We start from the raw sequence: 19,460 nt of genomic DNA on the forward strand, positions 1-19,460 counted from the left end.
ATATTCGCGAATTTTAAGATATATCGATACTACCTTTCGGAAATTCATTTCCAATATTTACGGGATGAATTATGGCACGTTCGTGATTTATCGATATTTTCAGGACTCGACCCTGCGTAATGGCGGAAGGGACGCTTTCGTTCCTCCCTTTGGATGCTTTTTCCCGTTGGAGCGACCGATAAAGGTGGACACGCAGAGGAAGGCCATGAAGATGAAGAAGATGAAACTGGAGAAGAAGAGTCGACGGTTAACCCCAGGACCCCATATTCTTGCGCGTAAACCTGCTCTACGTGATTACCGGATATTACGCAGGAGGTTCGCGGGTCCTTTGAAGTCACACCGCCACCTCAAGGCAAAATCCTGACGTATCCTCGAATGCGAAATGCAACGAGAGATTCGTTCTCCAAGACCCGCTCCCAAAGTCCCTTTCGAAACCTCCTCTCCTCGGAACTGTCCTCGGGCGAAGGGAAGAAATTCGTGAAATCTCGGAATCTTAGACTCGGATGCCCAGCGTTGCACAATTACCAGAGGACGGCAAGAAGCGTAAAAAGGAACGTACGAGTCAAAAGCTAATTGACGATGCGGTAATTTCCACTTATTATTACTCTCTCGCTCGGGTTGCGACAGAGGGTCGCCTCCGAGGGGGCTTTTTACCGGCAAAAAGACAGGCGAAAGCAGAGATAAAAAGGCCCATGAATCCGAGATCAACGTGTCCAGATAATTCCTGATTTACGACTGTTCCCAGCCGCCTCGTTTTTTATTAATCGTTGAAGAAAGATCGGCGAATCCGTGTCACGACGCCGGATTTCGTTGGTCCTGGAGAAGATATCTTCCAAAAGACCGGCGCGTCCCTGACCTAGGGGTCATAACGTGCGAACGTTGATGGCAAGGATCAGAGAAGAGGGAATCGCGGAAAAGCGGCGATCGAAACGGGCGAAAGGGAATCAGGGTTAGGACGGAACGGCACGAGGGAAGAGTAACGAGAGGGCTGTCGAGGGGATCGAAAAGGAGCAAACCTCCGGACGTCGGGGTGCCCGAGGATAATGGATCGGTCGGCATATTATTTTCTGCCTAGCGCCGGATACGCAGCAGAACGGTGCCCCGAGCGGTACGTAGTGCGTATCCCGGCTGGACCACCCAGCATCACGCGTTACATCCGAGCGGTCCGCGGCTGCCGGCATTCATCCATTACAAGTACCCCCCGTTACATGTACAAGTCCCTAGCGGAAGATAGTTCCGTTCGATAAGACCCACGCTGGTGGCTGTATTGGCCAAGTACGAGGGGATCTCGAGGAGTATCTCGCAGGCAACTCGCAAGACTTCGCGACTAGATGGGCCTCGGTTCCGAAAACGGATTAGGGATAATTTTCATTTTCTAAGCTTGAAATACAAAATCCGAGTCATTGAATTTTCTGGTATTTTCCAGATGACCAGATGATAAGACCCACGCTGGTGGCTGTATTGGCCAAGTACGAGTGGATCTCGAGGAGTATCTCGCAGGCAACTCGCAAGACTTCGCGACTAGATGGGCCTCGGATCCGAAAACGGATTAGGGATAATTTTCATTTTCTAAGCTTGAAATACAAAATCTGAGTCATTGAATTTTCTGGTATTCTCCAGATGACCAGATGATAAGACCCACGTCGGTGGCTGTATTGCCAAGGACGAGGGGATCTCGAGGAGTATCTCGCAGGCAACTCGCAAGACTTCGCGACTAGATGGGCCTCGGATCCGAAAACGGATTAGGGATAATTTTCATTTTCTAAGCTTGAAATACAAAATCTGAGTCATTGAATTTTCTGGTATTTTCCAGATGACCAGAAGATAAGATCCACGTCGGTGGCTGTATTGCCAAGGAGGAGTATCTCGCAGGCAACTCGCAAGACTTCGCGACTAGATGGACCTCGAATCCGAAAACGGATTAGGGATAATTTTCATTTTCTAAGCTTGAAATACAAAATCCGAGACATTAAATTTTCTCATATTTTCCGTTATTTCCAGATTACCCAACGTCTTCCTAGAGTTTACATACAAGACGCACCGACGACCATCATTACGTCTACTTATGGGTCAATCGGTCAATGACAGACGGTCCTCCTCCACCGGTGCGCTTTCCTCGGAGCAGCATTATCGGGACTTCCCACCGTTCCTCGAAATTCTAATGCGATGACGGCGTTTAATTATAGCAATGACGATCCTTCCCCGATCGGTGGGCGGGCTTGGTCGCTTCTAATGGAGCCATTCTGAGAGCACGAGTCTCGGGAAAAAAGTCCCCATCTTCCGACCATATCGGAACGCTAACGACATATACGTTACTTGCTCTGCATTACGCGGAAACTAACGTCGGCGATAAATAACCACGCGTGCATACTCGCGCCCGATAATTGCGTTCTTACCCGTTCTTATTCGCAACGCGTCAAGTAGAGCGCAAGAAATGGTAATCGGCGTCATACGTCTCCTCGACATTCGAAAAAGGGAGACCGAGCCTTTCTTGCCAATTAGCGATTAATTAGATCACTCGAGAATCTACGGAATTGAGAATTTCTAAAATATTCTTGCACCCCTCTCTGCGAATCCGAAAAATAAAACGCGCGTACTGGGCCCGTCTACTCGTAGCCATTAGACTGTTAAAAAGTTTCAATGAAACTTCCAAGAAAAATTTTATAAAATTAACATATTTTTTTTTTTTAACACTGTGCTCATGAACCAAGGTCAGGGCTGCCATGCTTCTCAAGACTCAGGGATAATGACAGCCGGCGTCACTAACCTACCGCAAAAGGGTGTCAATTGGCCGCGGTTGGTAGGTGCGTACCGTGCTAAATTGCTATGAAAGTACCTACGCGAAGGTGAAACTGGATTCGAGATTAATGGCCCCGTGTCCTTCTAGCCGAGTAGTTCTCCCATGCGAAAGCCATCGAGATCGAATTAAATTTTTCCCAGGGATAGGATTAATTTTAAAATCGGAAGAGACAAATTTGACGTCGTTGAGGAGACGCCGTTAATACGCGCGAAGGTCGCGACTCAAGGCTGAGCGCCAACGACGAGGGTCACTAACCTTCTCCAAAAGGATGTCAATTGGCCACGGTTGATGGGCGCATGCGCGGTCGCGCTAAATTGCGCTATGAAAGTAGCAACGAGAAGGTGAGGTCCAGCGAGGAGTCTTGGACGAAATAATAACGGCTCTCGATCGGCCGTAAAGTGCGCCCCGTGGGAAACCGCGCGAGGCTCGACCCAAAGAAAACGAGGAGAAAACCACGCCAAAGTCGCGATTTCCCTGCATATCGATGCCTCGATCGAAATCGAGAGGCCTGGAGAGACGGCGAGGCGTTTTTCAAGGAGAAGGTCTCCGGGAACGACCTCGGGGAGGTGGACGCGCCGTATAGAAACCGCTACTCGGGACACGTCTAAGAGTAATTGCGAGACGTCGCGATCGGATGTTTCCGGCAGGAAATCGATTTCAGCTTTTACGGGAAAAGTTTCTCCAGGAAGAGGACATTCGAGGAGCCGAAATCCTACACCAGGAGGACCCTGATATCCCGAATGGGGATTTTCTTTAGGCGATTCTAACGCGACCTCGGGGTCGCCTCGCGTAGAAACTCCGATCCAAGATGGCGGACGTTCGAGAATAATTGCCGATCGACGTGACCGGATACTTTCGCGTCCCTCCGGGTGAGGTAATGACGGCTTCCTCGAGGAAGGGTAATCGTCGCCACGTGGACGGTCCAACTCGTGTTTTCACTTTCTTCGAGTCCTTTTTTACCAACCGGGAACTTTCCACCCCCGACAGCGATTCTCGAAGAATCTCGAAAAATCACGCCTCGGAGGCAGAGAACATCGAGGGCCCAGGATTCGTTCCCCTTTCTAGAGGACGAATCTCGGGCACTTTTCAACTTTCTTTCTCGTAAAGGGGAAAGTCAGGGAGAGAAGAAGCGGCTAATCGCGGCGATTAAGGTCAAGTTTGTAACCGAGCCTCGGACGGTCCTAATTTCCGTAATCCCGGTTACGAAATCGTAAACGGTCATTCGAGGGACTGCAACGAGGGACCTGGAGATGCCTAAGCATTGCGTAAACCGTTATTACGTGGTTTCTAGCCACGACACACCTGGTCACCTGCACAAGGTGCGAACTACGGAACGAGGTGTCGGGCGCAGAAGGAGGGATTAATCCTCGCGATGAATCTCCCTCTCCGAGTCGCGAAACCGTACACACCGATAATTCGTAAACCGCGAGAACGCGTTTAACGTTTCCTGGGACACGTCGGGGAACAATCCGCCGAGAAATGGAAATTAATTTTCCAGGTAAACTCGGGAAATTACCAGGCCTCCTCTCATAAATTACCGGATCTCCGAGCGCGCTCATGAATGAAATTCACTCTGGAAACAGGTCCGACTCGGTAATGTATGTTAGAAAAATCGGGATTTAGAGGGAGGGGAGAGGAAAAAGAAAATCCAACAATTTATCCCCGCGACATGTAAAGTGTCACGGAAACGCAATTAACGTATGCAAACGCCAGGACGGCTTCGAGCCCGCTCGAGGAAAACTCGTTGCGTAAATACTTGTCGCGAGACTCTACCGGGCAGCCGGACGACTGGTGACTTTTACGAAAAGCGGCATACGGGGAAGTGAGTCGCAAACCCTCGAAATACCCACCCGATCTGGGAACAGGTCGCCGAATTGAATTACGACTGCAATAAAAGTAACGCCTGCGTCGCTTAAAACCGCAAGCGAGTGGGCGTAATGCAAATCGTCGGGGAAATTATCGGCCTTTTCCGTTGTCCGGGGTCGGGCGCCATTAACGGGCGGGATTGATTAAAATTTATGCAATTCCCTTGCAAAATCGTATAAGTCGGCCCCGGGGAATTATGGCGACAAGCGTCACGCTAAGTGCACGGGGGACACTTGTTGCGTCAAACGGGCCGCAACGACGGGCGATTCTCGCCGTAAAGAACCCAGGGACCGAGCGGAAGAGGAATGGATCACGTGGAGTGTCTCTATGAAACGGAGAAAATGTCTCTCTGGCGAAAAGGGAAAGGATGTGGCGCAACGGAATGAATGCGACTTCCACGTTTTTTTCTTTCCTTTTTTTTTACAAATTAAGTACCGACCGGCTGAGACTTTCGGATGGGTCCAAAGCTTAGACCATACATGTCTAGACCTTGCATTGCCGGGAAAGGGGTAAACTGGATTAGCGACGACTGGAGTTTAATGAGTTAGTCTAAATACACCGTTAAAAAATGATCACTATTATAAATTTATTACACGTATGTACTAAATTTCTAATATATGTTATACATTTGATTTGAAAATATGAAATTTGTATACCGTGCCCGAATGAAAGTTCCAACAAAAATGTTTAAAAAATTGTCATACTTTTTTCTGACACCGTATATGGTCGAGGATCTAAAGACGTCTCCTGGCGCTAGGTGCACGGGAGGGCGACGTCCCGACGCCGGTCACAGTCCTTTCGATTTCGAGGCCGATCTCGGTTTCTACGGCGCTACGACGCCGAGGAAGGACAAGACGTACCTCCGAGGACAGGTAAGACGAGTGCGCACCGCGACCTGGCGAAAAGGACGCCGCCGATTTCCCTCGTGGACGGCACGTCGCCCACGATCCTCGTCCTCGTCGGCCGTCGAGATTTCTCGCCGTCGACTCGGCCGACATGCGGTCGCTCTACCCTTCTTGTAACCTTATAGGCGACGAGAGGAGCTCGCTTATACACCGCACACGCCGCCGAGCCAGGTGAAAACGGCACCCAGGGGCAATGTCCCTGAGGAACTGCCGATTTCACGAACACCGGCTAAATCCTTCGGCTTCGACGAGGCCTTGACCGCTCTCGAGGATCCCTCTATGAAGAACGATCGGCGTGCCGGTAAAATGGCCGAACGCTGTCGGGAGGGAACTCGCAATATCGCGGAGTACCCCGGCCTCGAGAGGATTCCGAGGAGTTGCACGTATTTAGTAAACGACGCGAGGAGTGAGAATGTTACTCGAGAGCAAAATGTACCCGAGGGAATACCAATTCGCGGGAACACTCTCTTCAACGGCCTCGCGGAATACCGATTTAACGAGTCTGCGAGTGCTGGGATTGTCTTGCAAATTTAAACGCTCCCAAGGACGTCTTATGGAGGCATATTTTTGGAAATGGGACGGTTTGATAAATAACAGCATTGGAAAAACCACTTACGGAGGCCCGTTAATTTTTTTTTTTTTTTTTCATTGACAGTGCGGTTTAACAATTAACCGTGGAATTAAAACTCTAAGAACAACTCGCGAATTTCAACGCGCCTAAGGACGACTTTTGGAGGCCTATTTTCGCAAATAGTGCGGTTTAATAAATAACCATGAAATAAATACTCTAAGAGTAACTTGCGAGTTTAATCGCTCCCAAGGACGACTTATGAGGCCTATTTTTGGAAATAGTGCGGTTTAATAAATAACGACGCGGCCCCGGGCTTGGGTGCGGCCGATAATAATGGCCGGTGTTCTCCTCGAAGAGGAGATAGATGTCCGCGGGGCAATGCCGAGTGCATTTGTCGGGTGCATCCGAGAGCAGCTTGCAAAGGGTGCACCGTAATGGCGGCCGCGCACCCACGCCGCCATCTTTCAAAGACTCAAGGCCCTCTGGTAGTGGACTCGTTAAGAGAGCCATAAAGCCTCAACGACGCCATTACTTTCGTTACACCGGCTCGAGTTTCGCTCTCTTCTAACGTCTGCTCGATTTGAAGTACGCCGAGAATGAAAATTCCCATCGAAAAAAAAAAAGAAAATCCCCCGGTCGAATTTCAAATTTCGCGCGTAAAGACGCAAGGACGTCGCCGAAGAGCGCCACTCGAAAGGGATCGAATAAAGATCTTCCTGTGTACCAGGAGACGTTTAATCGGTCCTGCAAACTACCGCGGAACACGCGAGACCCGTAAATTAATCCTCCTCACGGAACGCAGATAGGATCGAGAAATTTTGCACCGGCCCCGAAAAGGTCAGCCCGATAAATGCGACTCGGTCGATTGTGCGCGCAGGAAATCCCGAAGGAGAAGCTGCGAGTCCTCAAAGTCTCATATATCCCCGTGTCAAGGAATCTCTAATCTCCCATATCTCATACATGATTAATCCCACCTCCCTCGGAATCCTTAAAATGAATATTTTTCTTCCTCTCGCGTCACGGAGAATCGTATGAGCGCCGACTCGCCGTTTCTTTCTCTCCGTGGGCCCCTAGAAAACGCTTTTTACCGAGACGCTTCCGACACGTGTCGGCAGAGTTTCTTCTCGGCGCGTTAGAGACACTTTTTCGAGGCTCGCCCATGGCGATGCTCCAAATTGAGTGCCCAGTTTCATTCACGACGGGACGCTCCCCGGTTTTTGCGCGAGTCCTCGGAGGAAGAGAGAGCGATTCGGGGGACAAAGGACGCAGAGGACCCCATCCCGTCGATTCGGGATTCCGATCGGGTTGCCAATGTCGAGATTCGAAAGTTCCTTGCGCAAGATCGACGGGGACCTTCCGAGCCGCTCCGGAATAATCGAGAGGTTAGGTATTTCTGAAAATGATAAAAAGTTGATCATCTTCTCTACACCTCCGGTTACCGGAAAAATCTTGATAATTGCATCTGGGGAAGGATCGGGAGAGTGGCCTCGGAGACCGGAAGTGGCCTCCCCTGCTTCCGAGTATCCAGTCACGACACCGATTTTCCTTCAGGAGGTTCAGAGGCCACTCCGCGTCGGCGGATCGCGAGAGCCTCCGGGGAGCAACAATGCCCAATTAAATAACAATTAAATCCCAGGACGTCGCATCTCGCCGATCCTCCCGGGGAACAATGGCGGACTAATGGGCCCGGGTAAACCGGGACTCCCAATTATTCCGCAGGGACTCCCGTGAAAGTCGAGGATAAACATCGTTTCCAGAATGCGGGGCCGATTGTTCACTTCGATTTTTCGCGACGATTTGTAGCGCCGATCGGGCGTATGTCGGGATTGAAATCGAGAGCGGCTCCGATCATCGGTTTTTAAGGGCGAATTCGGGGAAAAGGTGAGCACCTCTGAGACGGTTAACTCGTAAAACGAGGCCGAGGAGCCACCTGGAGAGGAGGGCCCGACAGCTGATACGTCGTTGATAAACCAGTTATTTCGCCTGTACAAAGGTTTATGGATCGCGGTAATCGCGTGCCTACTTTGTCGGATTGCAACGCGGGCCCGACATTATTTACGAGTCCCATCGCATTGGGAAACACGCGATCGTAGATAATTCATCGGTCCCGACAGAAGAGCTGCTCGGGTAAATATATAAATTCCGAGCCTAAACGGCGCTTTGCATAAAAGTCGGGAGAAGTAAGGGGGAATTCAGGATCTCGAAATAGCCCGGCCTCGTTGCGACCCCACGTGGTAACAGACCATGACTGACGTTTCTGTTGAAAAATCCAACGTCGACGTCCTGTTGCAAATTAAGCTTCCACGCTTTTTGCAGCCACCGACTGCGCCGCGTTATCCCATGAAATCCAATAAAAGTGCGGCCGCCACTTCGGTGGGCCCGCGACTGAAAGGGGTCCGGCCGCCATCTTGGATGGGAGGACGTATCGGTAAACCAGTTATATCTGTTTTAAAAATTGCCAATTTCACTGCCGGACCTTTCGTTAGCTTCGATCTCACAATCAGAGTTCGAGATCCAATAAAAGTGTGGCTGCAACTCGGTGGGGCCGGGACTAAGAGGCGCCCGGCCGCCATCTTGGAAAAGGGAACGAACAATCGACGTGTCAGTAAATCAATTACGTCTGTTTTAAAAATCGGGAATTTAATCGCTGGCCCGAAAATTCCGATCGACCTCGGAATTCACGATGGAGAGTGAGAAAATAAAAGAGCGATCGTTGTACGGGCAAATGAAAGGCGGACGCCATGTTGGGGGGGCCGAATATATCGCGCGAAAAAATTTCACCGTGCCAAAAATCGGTGCGATCCAATCGAGTCGGAATTTCCGCGAGCTAACCTAACTTTCTTCCTTCGAGAAAGGGGAGAAAGAGAACCCGACGAGAACCGGGGACATCATTGTCTCCTGTCTGAAAACAGAGGACTTTCTAGATGGCAACTATTAGCAAGCCTACCCAGGACCAAGATTCAGGAAAGAGTCGACAAAACGTTGCTTTTTCGGCTCCGATTCATTGAGCCAATTAAACCCCGCCACTGGTAGAACAAAGGGTAGTCGTTACAAAAGAAAGTACGCACTCGCCACCGCGAATGAACCGAAAACAAAGCAAACCCGTGGAGTGGCTCGACCGTGGTCCGATTTGCAGGAAGCCTCGCCGGAACTAGAGAACTGCATAAAGGAAAGTTCCTGAAAAGTGCACGAACCGCGCGGGGGGGGGGGGGGCGGGATTGCCGAAAAAGAAAGAAGAAAAGAAAGAGGACGAGTCGAAGAAGCGAGTTAACCAGCCGTGGCGGAAACAAAGAGGGGGTTATTAATTATGAGAGGGAAAGCCCGCGGGAGGTAAAGTGCCTTCTGAATCGGCGATTCATCCGGCCGGTTGCAGCTTCTTGCAAGGGAAGCATAAAGAGAAATTATTACGAGGAGCGGAGACGACGAGGAGGATCTTCACCTTGAGCCTAGACAATCGTCACACAGACAGGAAGCGATTTTCGATGAATGCTAATGGTCTCCGATCTCAATGGTTCCCCACAAATCCCGGACCTGCCCCAACGTGTACTCCCGGCGCGATCCCGCCGATCCCTCGGGAGTTCCCATCAGACTCAAGCATCGGACCCCTTGCGGTCATCGCGGCGCAAAAACGCGTCGGGAACCCGAATCGAGATTCTTTTTACCCGTCGATCGTTATACGTATTACGTAAAAAGCAAACCCAAGCCATCCGAGATTGCGTTTGAATGCGAGCTAACGCCATAAGTCTCGGGGGTGGTCCCCGAATTTCCAGAGTTCCACATTGGTTTTCTCAGTGCCAACGCCATCGTTTGGGAGTTCCAGACTGGAAAACGGCAGGGAACGTCGGATGTCTCTCTGTCTTCCAAGATGGCGGTGGCCGCCGAATTCCGAACCTGCCCCAACGGGGCCGACGGCGCGTATCGGGCGGCGATCCCCGGGCCCCTGGGGCCCGAGGAACAGGTCCGGCTTGGTTTTCACGCGGCGAGGACCCGGCCGGGATATCTCGGGGCCGGTTTACGAGACGGGGGGCTCGCGCCACCCGACAGACTCGGCTGGAACCCCGCCGGAACCTGAATCGAAGGGGTTCTCAACCCGCCCCCCGGACCACTCGCGCAGGTTCATTCAAAAGGCCCCGGTCGCCATCTACGGGCGCGCCTTTACGTAATCCCTCGCGACTCCCTCGACTCGCGAGCGGTCGGCCATTTTCGGCGCCGAGAATATGCCCCACCTCCCGGTCGCCATTTTCCAAAATTTCAGGACTTTCGCCCCATTGTTGAGACTTTGGTTTCATTTTCAGCGCCGAGAATATGCCCCACCTCCCGGTCGCCATTTTCCAAAATTTCAGGACTTTCGCCCCATTGTTGAGACTTTGGTTCCATTTTCGGCGCCGAGAATACGCCCGACCTCCCGGTCGCCATTTTCCAAAATTTCAGGACCTTCGCCCCATTGTCGACACTTTGGTTCCATTTTCGGCGCCGAGAATACGACCTCCCTCCCGGTCGCCATTTTCCAAAATTTCAGGACCTTCGTCCCATTTTTGAGACTTTGGTTCCAGGCCCCCTTGTCAACGCGCCAGGTGGAAACTCGTTATCTAATTCCGTAGTCTCCTTGTCGCTTGCACCTAGCACTGCACCCGGGGGTCGCGAATCCTCCCCAGGACTCGAGATCCCAAGGGAGAGGATCTCACGGCGCGAAAGCGCTAATCGATTTCGATCGGGCAATTAATCGAAGCGTCGCCCGCTGCGTCGTGAAATTAATTCCTAGACGGCCTGACCTAACCGATCGGGGGATCGGGGAAGAGGACGCCCATCTTGCCTCTCCGTGCTCGGATCGCGATAAATCGCCGATTAAACCGGAGGTCGCGACCCGCCATTACTTCCCGAGATCGCCGACCGGGGGGGGTGGAGGAGGGAAACGGGCGAATTATCCGGCGAAACGCTTCCGGAATGTCCGATGCACCTGTTCGCCACGACTTCCCGATCCGCTTTAGCACGCGACGCTCCTCGGCCACCTTAGATCTCGCTTTTACGGTAAGACCCGACGGTGTACACCACGTGGACCGTGTAAGTACTTATTCCCGAGGTCGGTCATGTAACTCGCGAGGAAACGGACCTGGTAAAAATGACCGGCGTTCTTCCCTTCTCCCGAGTTGCGCAACCGGCCGACTGCCACCTTAACATTCTCATTTCTTCTGGGGTTATGTCACCCCGACTTCCTGGGAGCACTTCTAAATACCGATCGATGTATCGCTCGATCTGAAATGAGACCGACGTCGATCCGCGATCGGCGTGTCAATGAGAGACACTCGGCGCAGAAATTGCATACGTCGATCGATCGGAGGTTTTTGCGAAATCGGTAAATATAGTCTACGTTTATCCCGGCGTAACGAGAAAAGAAATCCCGGGATAGATTATTACTTGTCTTTTCTTTTCCATTTTTTTTTTCTTTTTTTCCCGGTGGAAGATTGAAACGTGACGCGCCTTTGGACGGTCTTTTCAGTTCTTCTCGTGAAACGAAGTCGCGAGACACGCTGTTTACTTTTCTTTTCTTTTTGCAAAATGTGGACAAAATGGATATGTGCTGCGCCTTTGGAAGATCTTCTCGAGGATCCTCCTCTCCTCGGGTTTACGACGGGGACGAGTCGAATCTCGGCTGCATGCAAATTGCACTTCATAACTCGTTACCGCTGGCTCTCGCGCCGTGGCTACCGAGATAGGCGATCGTTCAATTATAATTCATATGTTTATGCATAGGTACGAGGCCGCGCGATAACCGCAGCGGCCACGGAACCTCGGCGGCAAGTGCCGATCGGCCTATGCGGAAATCGATCGAACGCCCGGCATATTGTCCAAAATGAAATACCAAAAACCATTCCCATTTTCGTATCACTTCGCGCAAGTACTATCAGGTAAGTTCTAGTCTTAGCTTTGCACAGAGCCAGGACTCTTCTTGCTCTTAGATGTTTTTCACCTTCTAGACTCTGTTATAGGACCAATTTCCATCGCCATCCAGGAGCGCAGTTTTCCGTCTTACGTGAATTTCTACATCATCCATGGTGTGCCCATCGCCCGTCGACGGTTCGCGTCCAGGAGGCCGATTTACCTCCAGATAGGCTCTTCGCCGGAAGGAGGACTCGTCGGTTCAACGACTCCTCGAAGTGCGTGTCTTCGCCGGGTATTAGCTTCAAATTCGAAATCCGTGAGCACAGGACTGCCGGCGATCCGCCTCGAGGAGTTTACATCGGCTCGGCATTACGGTAATTTCTCTGAGGACAATGACTGCCGGTTTCCGAAATCCTTCGGGGGCTGCCGGCCGAAGTGTGGGAACGCGACGAGGAGCGCTGTACTCATTTGTACTCGTACCTTGCGCACTCGTTCCGAGGCGCGTCTATGTATGGGAGAATCCGTGGCCAGGTTCCCGTATGACGCCGGGACGGAGGCGTCGTTCCCGCCAGGACCGTTATCGGGCTTCAAGGATATCTCGTGTCGCGTGCATTATCCTTGCCTCGGAGTAACCTGCACGGGAGTCCGGCTCCCCTGGAACTCGGTGTCGCCTTTCCCCTTTTATCCCTCCCCTCGCCTACGAACATTGCAAACCCCATGAACAAATTTACATGTTAAAGTAAAGATGCCCCCCCATGCCCTCTTCGAGCCCATTTACCCCAAATCGAATATCATTTTTATTTCATGCTCCTCTCTCTCATACTTTGACATGTTTTCAAATGAGTGCCAGGGACTGTCGGAAAAGTCTCGTCGAAAAGTCCCAATCGCGCTTTTTTTATTACGTAAATATACGATTAATTACGTAAATATTAGGTCGACGGTTAATTATTAATAGCTTCATATTAAAAATTGAGGAAGGCATGGAGGTTGAAATCGTGAATATTCTACAAACGGGAAAGACTCGTTCCCAGTTGCCGAGTCGACCTCACATATCACTCCCATCTATCCCTCCGGAAGTGACCCGCTGATAATAGCGGGTATCTACGTCTATCTCTGACGCTCCAAGAGCGAAGGGTCCGAGGTTAATTTTTTTTCCAACTCCTTTCCACCGAGATATCTCGTCGGGTTATCGTCCCGGAGGTTGGGGACAATTCCCATTATCTTTCCAAATTGCCCCCGAGAGGCGGACCCAAAGGGGAGTCGCGACTCTCCCGACACTTTTACTTTCCGCCGTTTGCCCTGTGGAAACCGGATTTTGAAACGGGGACGTTTAATGCACGCCAGGACGGTGGGCACTATTGTATAAATGGGAATAATTGCACGTCGGCTCCGGGATCGCAGGGTCCGCGTTTAATCGCGGCCCTGGAACGTGATGGGTGAACGATTGCCCGGCAGAGATTTATTCCCGAGGAGGATCCTTTGAGATGTTAATTCCTAAATGAAACGTCTCCCCAATCGAGAAGAAATAACCGCGCGAGAGACAAAAACTAGCAGACCGCGCTACTGCGCAAAATTTCCGCATCTCGCTCTTCCTTTTAAATAAATTACCGCAATGTCACACGTCTCTTGAACGGTTCCAGGATCCCGGACGAAAGGGGAAACCTAACCTCTAAGCCGTACTTTGCAAAACACCCGGAGAGTAATATCGGACCTAACGAATTGCACGGAACGAATGTCCTTTGCATAATTCCACTAATGGCCGTGGTATATTCCGTCGTTAGAGGGTATTTCGAGGAGGTATCGCTTCGAAGCGATTATTCCCGCTTAGAAAACCGGCGACATTAAGCGTCGCGCGTTCCCGTTTCCGGTCGTTCCTTCGGCTGGTTTCTTCGACTGTCCGAGACTACCTTGCCCATAACCGGTCAATAGAGTTCCCTACCGGTTACGCGGGATCGTGGCCATCGGCGGAGACACTCTTCCCCTTGGTCCAAAGACTCGTCCCTGCAGCCCCCGGAATTCGGAAGAAAGGACGACTCCTTGCCCGACCCTTCTCGCAACTTTTTGTCGGTCCTGCCGCCTCGAGTCGGCTTTCCCAAATTCTTTCCAGAATCCCCTTCGTTCTCGAATTTCAAGCGCGGCAAGATGGCGATTTTGAAACACGAGTCTGGTGAAAATACCAGAAGGGAGCGACTCCCACGATTTTATACCATCCACCGGAGTGAAAATGTGAGATACTTCACGTGAGATTAATCGACACAGACGTACATAGATAATTTCCTATTTTCATCCGGAGGACACTAAATCCGGTGAATAAACTCCCTTTAGGTGAAACTCCGAGAAATGAGCACACTCACCAGGGATACAAAATCGACCCTCAAAGTGCCGATGATTTTCAGTTTTCTGTTATCGTTTCTAGTAGTTTCGGGTTTCGATTCAGGATTCTCGCTCGTCGAAAACGATCGAATCGATCCCGAAGACGACCTTGATGGCACACTTCGAGGTAGCCCCCGGATCGAGGGGGATTTAAAACGCGAGTGGCTTACCACCGGAGAATGTGTCTCGCACGAATAATCGCGAAAGTAACCGCGAAGGAAGGAACAAAGGCATCTCGGAGGCGGCATCGTCCAATGAAAACTATGGCTCTGCTCGAGTAAATCCTACGTTTTCACGGCCGACTTGACTCGCCTCCGTTGCTCCTTTTTGCGCCCGACCAGTACCCGACGGGTGCCTACTTACTTTCCGCTAATTCCTCCCGCAGCCCGAATTACGCACGCGGCTGCCCCTTGAATTTGCATACCGCTCGATAAGCCTGGAATACGATTCCAGCCGTGAGAAAAAAAAAGAAAACCACGGGAAACACCCCAGTCGGGTTTTCTCATAGAAGCTGCAGTGTCGGGACAGATGTAGTAATAAGTTTTCATTATACAAGGAAGATCAGGCAATAATCGTAAATCCATTCAGGAATATTTTTGAAAGAACTTTTACCGATACCAAGCTTCTCCACCTAGCCTTATCAAATTCAGCAAATCAGCAACTTCGATGGACACCCTGCCCAGGATAATTTTTCCTGAGGCTCAGAAGATCAACTGGAATCATTTATCCCGCTCGAACAAGTATTCCAAGCATATGTAGGGATTTCTTTAAATTCAGAACTAGAACACAGAGTTAAGTAAAATCAAGATACGCACTCGCGACACGCGGAGTGCCGAAGTTGCCACATAGAATGATTCTACGCGCTACGCTAGGGCCATCTTGACTTCTCCTGTATGGAAGTCACGGACGAAGTTGCCAAAATCAGCATATTTAAGAGTCCCAGAGGGTCTGTTTGTCGTTCTCGGATGGAAATCACGGAGTTGGCAAAAGCTTCGTACCAAAGCAGAACCTCTTGGGAATGGGTTTTCGGGAGAGGAGGGAATAGTGCCTCCACTTGCGCCGTGAAATTTTGTCTCCTCTACCTGACGCGCCTGCGCCGTGGGTGTTCCGAAATGAATGCATGGAATTAACGTGGCTTTATCTATATGGAGATACGGAGGTAGAAAAATTCATGGCTTGAGAAGGAGCCAGAAAAATATCGGGGAACGATTTGTCGAGCGTCGAACGACGTGCTTGGCAACTGCACACCTTGCATGATCTACAGGCGATAACGCCATGGTGCAACCCCGATAATAAACGGCGTGCGTAATGATTTATTAGTTGTTACAGTTAAATAAGACCCCACGGGAAGTATAACTGCGGACTAAGCAGTAAACCAGGAGAATGGATTACAGCTGACTGTGCAGCTCGGCGGTGGTGCAACCGCTCGGCGGTGCTTCATTTTGCGTTACCTACTTTTTCGTCAACTTCTTTCCCATCGGACAACCCGACGCACCGGCGAGAGGCATGGCCTCGGTAAAAGAAGATTGAGTGCCGCGACGGAGAGCCGCAATTATTAAATTTTAAACCTCGAAACGCATCCACCGAGTTCGCTCGACTTGGCGGCCATTACGCGCGTCCGCCTTTCGGAAATATCATATCGGGATGAAATATATCACGAGCGGCCGAGGATGCGCAATCGCGTGATCCTTTCGAAGTTTCGACAGGATCTTTCAGCCGAGTCACCGGTAGAAACGGTCCCGAAGAGGAGACGCGTATACTCGGTAAAAGAAGATTGACCACCGTAATGGCGGACTTAAATTATTACATTAGAAAGGCAGGAGCTGACAGAAGAGTAACCAGTGTCGCAACTGATCATCAATCCGGGCTTGGATTATTTCTACACGTGTTTAATCACTTGGCCTCTTCCGCCATAAACCCGGAGGCAAATTGACATTGTCACGAGTCCTGCCGGACTGGAAACCGAACGGGCGCCCTTGAATTGCTCGATCTTTTCGGACTCTTTTCGCCGCAGTCCTTGGACCGAGTGGGTACGTAATCGGGTAATGTTTACCTCGGCCAAATAGGGTTAGCCGAGCAAGTGCGCCCGAGGAATTGTGAAATTGAAGTGATAAAAACCGGGACGAAGCCACCGGGACTTGCCTACGCGGTTCCATTACGCAGATAAGCGTGTACACCTCGGGTGCCTCGCGCTTATCGACAATGTTCTTGGCACACTTGCCGAGCAATCAGGAAACGCAAATGGCGGGACATTGAATCGGTAAGTAGGAATAATCCGAAGCCTCCCACTGCGGTCCAGGAATAGCGAGATAATCGGACGATAAGATGCAAGGTAGAAAACATTCGAGGATTTGGTCCTCCGAATAGAACCTGACGTTCGTACGCTGTTAAAAAAATGCATAAAATTCATACACATACCAAATTTTTTTTAAGTTAGGACTGTCTCTAAAATCGTCCTCGAACGTGCCCCGAACATATGTCAAATCTATTTATTTGCCAAAAAAACGTTTAATATCAAGTACCGAACAGAACAAATTTATAACATACGCTATACATTTCATTCGAAAGTATGTTATAAAATAATATTTTTTTTAACAGTGGATATTCACGTATTCAATTTTCATCCTCGCCTGTGAGCCCTCATGTCCAATTTTCGATACACTCGAATTCTGTTATGGTACTCCTATATTCAAAGAAAAAAAAGAAAGAGATAATTCCACATGAAAAAAAGAAAAGAGTCACCCTCCAAAACCGGGGGCGGGGTTTTTCTGAGAATCCCGAGGGATTCTCAGGCGCGGCCAAGGTTAAGGTTAGGATTCTCAGGCGGTTCCCTCGGGACCCCCGACATCCCTGCAATCGATAGGAAGACCTGGAATTCCTTGGGGGTGGAAAACTCGAATCTTCCTATGATTCCCACAAGTGAGCCTTCCCGTGATTCCGATCCGTTGCGAGCGATCGACGAGGCGTGTACCGAGACTCGGCCCGTCCAATTACGCAATTGGCTCCTTCGATCGCTAATTGAAAACCGACCTTCGTTCGCATAATTCATCCCAAGATCCGGTACGCAACCGCGCAGTTTCAAGTTCGGCGTTGTACTAAGAACTGCGCCACGAGGGCAGAATTAAACCGATCTCATGAATCGATGGCGAAAAGTGTGCGGCTTACACCTAAATTCCGGCAAATCGGCACGAAATCAATTATCCGATAATCCATCGAAAAAGTGACTTCCGATCTCCTTTTCGCGTGGTTTATCGCGATCGTTAAAACGAGGCGAGGGATCCATTCCAACCTCGCGTCCTGATTCCAGTTGGAAATTAATAAAAAAAAATAAAAAAATGAAAAATAAGGCGATTCGCCATGCGTGACCGATCTGCCGAGAAAAGAGTACGGACACCGCCGTGTCACGTGACACGCGGAGACGCAACGAAACGTCCTCGGATTAACGACTGGAAATTTAATGCCCGTCCTGGCTGAATAAAAAAAGAGAAAAATACGAAGAAATAAGTAAAACCCAAAAGTACTTACCGAGGTGCAGGATGCGACGTCGGAAAGTCCTCCAGGTAAGGAGATTCCTCGGGATCTTCATCCACGAGAAGAGAGGGAGATCGGAGTCGCGACACACCCTGGTCCACGGGTCCAGGGAGGATCCACAGGACCCTCGGGATCCTCAGGGACCAGAAAAGATCCTCGCAGCCTGGACCACCCAGTTCTCCCCTCACAACACTCACCACTCGGACGCCTCTAGTCCCGACCGAGACGTCCGATGCAAAAACCAATAATAAATGAATAAAGAAAATACAAGCACAATCCCGAAAGCCCAGGAGAAGCACCCAAGATCCTGCGCCCAGTCTCGGCTTAAAAGAACCGACAAGATGTTCGAAGGATCGCCGAAAGGATAATAATAATGAAGTTCAAAGTCCGTCGATTCGCGTACCCCTTATTTTCCCCTCTCACATTTTCCCTTAATCCCGGGCCCGACCCGGCATGCGCGGACCACCTGCGCCCTTAATCCAAACCGGTTCAAGGTCACCGGGGTGCCGGCTCGCTTTTTCTCGCCTTTCTCTCTCTCGGTTTTGCTTTTTCCCCCGAAAGTCACGTGCCTCCTCTAGTCCCGGGGGAATTTTCACTTCCGTGAGGACTCTGTCTACCGGGGGACGAGACGGGGCCTCGCGCGCTCAGGTGACAGGTGCAACGTCGGGCACGGTCGTCGGCTTCGCACTGAGGGGAAGCAGCGCCCGGCTCGGCGGAGCTGCGCGAAACTGGCTTTACCAGTGGTCCTGTCGGCGCTGGAGCTGGAGGGGCGCGCCCGTGGTGGGATCGGGTCATCCATCCCTTCCCCGTCGGCTCCATGGGCGGGATGCTGCCGGCAGGGACCTTCGCGGTCGGAGTCCGTTTCGGCGACCCTTTGTGGGGCCCCGGGCTAGGGCACGTTCCCTAGAGATATTCCTCCGGAGTTGACGGCTCCTATTCCCGAATATACATACAATAAATACCTGTGCCCGTGAAATGAAAACCTGATGGTTTTGCTCGGTGGGATAATTAATTGTTTATTTCCAGGGAACGCTTCGATCGAGCGAAACTAATTTTCAGCATCACTCGGCTTAAATCGCTCGATTCGACCGACCAAAGATTTTAGTCATTTCAGAATATATTTTTCTTCGTTGCTCTTGTTACCCCAAGTACTGCAATTGGCATGATCAACCAGGAGTTATTACCCCATGGAATTTGATCGCGTTGAATATTTTTCAGCCAATAACCATATTCTGGAGATATTTTGTCAGGATAAATCCTGGAGATTTGTGAGATAGATTCAATTGTGTAGCGTCCACGTCGTGCTCGAGTGTCGGATAAATTTGTACCGATGTGTTTGCACGGATTTTTTTTCTAAGGATGTATCGTCACGCGGGTAGACACCTTGCGGCTCCAAAACGAGGCTTCCAAAGTCGCCTTAAATTCTAGATAATCGCCGTTGGGTTTCTTTGTTGCCTCGAGGTCGAAATCGGGAGGAAGGATGTGGCCGGGTCGGGGAAGGGCAATTTCTCATCCGGCCGAAAAGGGACTCCAA

At 50.6% G+C, this 19,460-nt stretch overlaps 1 protein-coding gene across 2 annotated transcripts in view; it reads right to left on the reverse strand.

Annotated features, from left to right (window-relative positions):
• LOC105695790 overlaps positions 1-18,605 on the reverse strand; it is a 57,685-nt gene extending 39,080 nt beyond the window's left edge. For both annotated transcript variants that reach the window (XM_012417709.1, XM_012417708.1), the window contains exon 1: positions 17,921-18,605. The gene's annotated coding sequence lies outside the window, so the exon portion shown is untranslated. The remainder of the gene's footprint in view (positions 1-17,920) is intronic.
• Positions 18,606-19,460: the final 855 nt, after the last annotated feature.

Source organism: Orussus abietinus, unplaced genomic scaffold (assembly GCF_000612105.2).
Source record: "Orussus abietinus isolate OABI.00-Male unplaced genomic scaffold, Oabi_2.0 scaffold4, whole genome shotgun sequence".
Classification (NCBI taxonomy): Eukaryota; Metazoa; Arthropoda; class Insecta; order Hymenoptera; family Orussidae; genus Orussus; species Orussus abietinus.